This window comes from Pogona vitticeps, chromosome 4 (genome assembly GCF_051106095.1).
Source record: "Pogona vitticeps strain Pit_001003342236 chromosome 4, PviZW2.1, whole genome shotgun sequence".
In the NCBI taxonomy this organism is placed as follows: domain Eukaryota; kingdom Metazoa; phylum Chordata; class Lepidosauria; order Squamata; family Agamidae; genus Pogona; species Pogona vitticeps.
In genome coordinates, this window is record NC_135786.1 from 107,751,560 (window position 1) to 107,756,434 (window position 4,875).

The following is a 4,875-nucleotide window of genomic DNA, read 5'->3' on the forward strand; positions in this document are numbered from 1 at the left end:
GATAGTGCCACCACCCACTTCTCTCTCTCTCTCTCTCACACACACACACTCACTCACTCACACAGATACACGCACACGCATGCACGCACGCACGCATGCACGCATGCATGCACACGCGCACACGCACGCGCGCGCACACACATACACACACACACACACACACAGGGAGAGCAAGTGCAAGCATGCAAGCACTTCCTTGTTCCTTTAAGCATAACTGCAATCTTCACAGTAGATGGGTGGGTAGGTATGGAAGGAATTATCCTGGGAACCACATATTACATATTGCTATGAGTTATCTCATAGCCATAAAAATACTTAGTAGCTATGGCTACTAAGTATTTTTTAGTGTCTCAGTTTGAAGTGGGCAATTAAGACCGATTAGAATGACTGTAAGATACAGTCTTGGTGGGAAAGAAAACCACAAGGAATGGTTTGTTGATATGAATCAGCAAAGTTCCTTGGTTTTGGGGGAGTAATTTCTGGGAGGATGTCTCTGGGTATTGTTATGCAATTCAAAATTCACCACTGCAACCCTGGAAATGTGCTGTTCATTTAAAAGCTGGCGTGGAGGGGAACAATACACCAAAGTTATCAGACATGTAGAAAACTCACATTGAAAAGCATTACTAGTATATTAATGCTCAGAGTGGAGGATGGGGAGGATGGCTCCTTAGAACTACAGCTTCTCAAATTGTCCAGCCGGTATGGTTGTTGCCTGGGTTGGTTGGAGAATTCTGGGAGCTGTTTTTTTTTAAAAAAGTTGTATATGCTAATACCCTCATGTAACCAATATGATCTTTGAATTGGGTTGACTGCTGTATTATTATTGGTTGCTTTGCCTTGTAGTTTTATTTATTCATTTTAAAACTCATGACTGCATTTAAACATTGATGGGTCTGTATTGCTGAATCTGTTACTGGAAATGAATATGCAGAATGAAGGGTAGCTCTCCCTGTGGTAACATCCATTGTTGAACATCTCCTGCACAGCAGTTTGGAAACTCTTCACAGTTATGTGAGGCATTTCTGTTGGCAGGTTGTAGGAGGTGAATGGAAAGTGCAATTGAACTTGGTGTTCAAGTGCCTTTCCTGACAATGTTTAAATGCAAGCGGGTCACAGGCTTTGTGTCTGCAGCTTTGACGAACGTCTGTTATTATGAACTATATGACCTGATAAAGGCATTGCTGCGCATCCGCTCATAAGCAAAGGATATCCAGTAAGAGACAACTGTTCATATTTCCATTGCAAATGTCGGAATATTTCCATTGCAAATATTATGTGACAGAATAAACAAAAACATTCTTAACTCTTTAGCCATTTCCAGTGAACCATGTCTGCCAGAATCAACACCGAAATAAGAGACACAGCTTGTGGTTAATGGATTGCTAAACAGGTGCCACATTCTGCATTTCTAGACACCCTTGCTTGGAAGTAAGTCCCATTGAACTCAATCAGATTGACTTCTGAGTAAACAGTTGGTGGATCAGAGTATTTAAAGTAAGATGAACAAAAGGAAGAACATTGTGGTTCACACCCTGACCTATGAAGGCTATTTCCTGTAAACTTTAATGAAACTTAAATTCTCCCTTTACATCTATTCCATACAGCCTGAGCAAATGGTAGACTGATAAAATTGATGCTATAGGGTTCTTAGTGACATTTGAGTGTAGAATACCAATGTCCTTGTTTGTATTTCAAAGCAATTCATTTACATTGGGCCATACCCTTTGTAACACTATGAAACTAGACTATTGCTGCATTTTTGAGACTATTGCTGCATTTTTTGGGCATCAAAATATTGTACAGCATATTTGATGAGTGACAGCTGGGTCCTGGGTCCATACATGACCTCTTTTCTATCATCTGTAGGATATATTCTGTAGTTTATATGTAAGATCACTCTTGTATAATTCATACCTTCTCCTGAAGGAATGGATGTGTCATGCATCTGGGGTGTTTGCACATACTATTTGTATTTGTTCTGCATGATGCAGAGGCATGTGTGAAGTGGTATATGCAAGCCCTTAACTTGTTCTTTCAAATCCCATAATTAGGTTCGTGACTTATGTGAACTGCTCTGTGGTGCTGGATTCATTCCTAGGATTTAGACTTCAGGGTTTGTTTGTTTTTATGTATATATAGTTAATATGCAGTATATTTTGAAAGATAGGCTGCAATGTTCTTTATATTTCCCAAGCAAGCAGTATTTAAATATTTTATACTGGACACCTATAATGAAAAAAAATACCAACTGATGCATGCTAACAAATCTGGAACACCTCAAATGTTGAATGCTGAGGTAAGAGAAATCACATTCAAAATATTATTTCAAAATTTTAAACGTTCCCAAATTTTATATTTTGCCAAGGTTGGTTTCAGTGCTGCCACCTCCTTCAATGGGCAAGAAATCATCAAAATGATTGCAGGATTTATTCTATTTGATATCAAAGAGCCTAAGAATTTAACCAGGGAGAGGAAGTTGGCCTGTGCCACAAAACAACAGTCCATCTTCCTTTTCTTTCATCAGACCAAAAGAGACAGATAGTCATGAAATTTGTATATACTAATTTGTGTCCTTAGGTACATTTTGAACCAAGCAGCTGCAAATGAAATTAAGATGTTATACATTATGCCACAGGAAGGAAGATAGTGACTAGATGACCTCTGTGTATGCTCAGTTTCCTCTACAGGTGCTTTCTATTAATGGGGTGACTTCAATGAATCCTCCTCTAATTTCTTATGGTTCTTAATCTTGAAACCAGACTTGGCCAGGACAGTCTTTCTACATCCAAGTCCTAGTTGGCTATCCCAGCTGACATAAACCTTTTTAGAGACTTGGTCTCTTTCCTAGGTTAAAGTTGTTATATGTGGTCTAAAAGTTACAGTCAGTGAGTATAATTTCAGGAACTGTTTTGTTTACTCTGACTAGTAGTGAATTCCAACTCTGACATCAGCAAGTTCATTTTGATTCTTCCATGTTTTCTCACTTCGTAAATGGAGAGTGTATTACATAATTTAATTGTGGCTAGAAATAGTGATAATCACCACCAAAGAAAAACATCACACAGTTTCATAAAGATCAGACATATGCTTCATAGACAGGAGGCAAATCCAAGAAAAGATTTAATTGGGAAGAAAAGGGTCCTTTCCCTAGCACTGTAAATTTGTCTGCAGATAACCCGGAATGACAGCAACAGAATGTCAGGATTTCCACCATAATAGTCAGCATCTGCCTGAGTGCAAACAGACCTTTCATAAAATTAATTTAGATACATGTCCTTCTTTGTGATGCCTGGTTAATCACATATGTGAAATTGCTGGCATTGTGACTCATGAAACAACCTCACTTTGCTCTGGCTGAGGTTAATGAACTGCTTTTACTGCCTTATTAACTCAAAAGTCAGAGGGAATACAAATAGCACAGTTTACTAACATCAAGAAAGGCACAACTAGCCTTTGAGGGCAATTAAAACTCCTAGGTAATGACCACATACCTTAGATCTGTCATGGTTTCCATTTCCATTATTTCACTGATCAAGAGCAGTCAATTGACTCATTGCGGGTCCATGAACTAATCTTATTTTCCCCCTATTTTGGGATACCCTGGGTTTTTTTAAATGTTTCTTGGTTCTTTTTAATGTATGTCTTGGGTGACATTGGGTCGTGGTATTTTAATTGTTCTGAGCCACTCAGAGTACTGCTCTGATACTAGATGGGTGGGATATGAATGGATGGATGGATGGATGGATGGATGGATGGATGGATGGATGGATGGATGGATGGATGGATGGATATTTGTCTTAAGGTGAAGACCAATCCAAGGTTCTAGGAGTAGTATAGCTGGTATGGGAGCTCTCGCACCACATTTAATTCAAATGTCTTGTCCTCCTTTTTTGTACTGAAATCTGAGAAACTGTTTCTGCTCCTTTGTGTCATGTTGTTGTTCAAAATGAGAAATGGAATAGGCAGAGCTAATTGGTGGGCTATATTAAATCAACCAACCAATCAATCAGTTACTGTCTTCATGCACCTATTACTTTGGAATCTTTTCCAAGTTGGCAGTTTATTCATTTTCTAACCATTTTATTATTTTAATGCAAAGAAAGGGTGAAACTTGACTTTTTTCAAGCTTCTGGCACAAACTGTAGAAGTCTTGGGAAATGACGTAAGAAAGTCTTGTTTTGTTATTTCTGGCAAAATCCAAAGAAAACAAAACAAAACAAGACAAAAACATGTGGCACCTTAAATACTAACTATTATATTTTAAAGTAAGCTGTCATGGAGTTTGTCAGACATATGGAAACAGAATATGTTATTTCTGTTATCTGTCAATTGACTGATAGTTTGCTAAAGACTTTTCCCCCAGTTCTAACAGTATAGCTTTCTGCCTGAGGCTGCAGGACTCTAGGATCTTCACAGCTGTGCTCCTGCTGGTAGAGCATTCACCACTATTTTTGCTGTTCAAAAAGCAAGCATTATAATCTGCTGGATAGCTTAGTGGTTTAGACGTCTGTCTGTGAAATCAGAGGTTGGGAGTTTGATTCCCCACTGTGTCTCCTTGATAGGGGCTGGACTTGATGATCCATAGGGTCTCCTCCAGCTCTGCAGTTCTAAGACAATGATGCTCCCAAGATGACTTTGGATATGGGCTGGATAGAATAACTATAGTACAGAATCCTACTCAGAGATTGCTTATCAATAGCTCCTCAAACTGGGAGGAGGCAACAAGTGAGGTGCCACAAGACTCAGTCCTGGGCCCAGTTCTGTTTAACATTTTTATTAATGACTTGCATGAGGGAGTATAGGGAATACTTATCAAATCTGTGGATGACACAAAATAGCTAACACATTGGAAGACAGAAACAAGATTCAAAG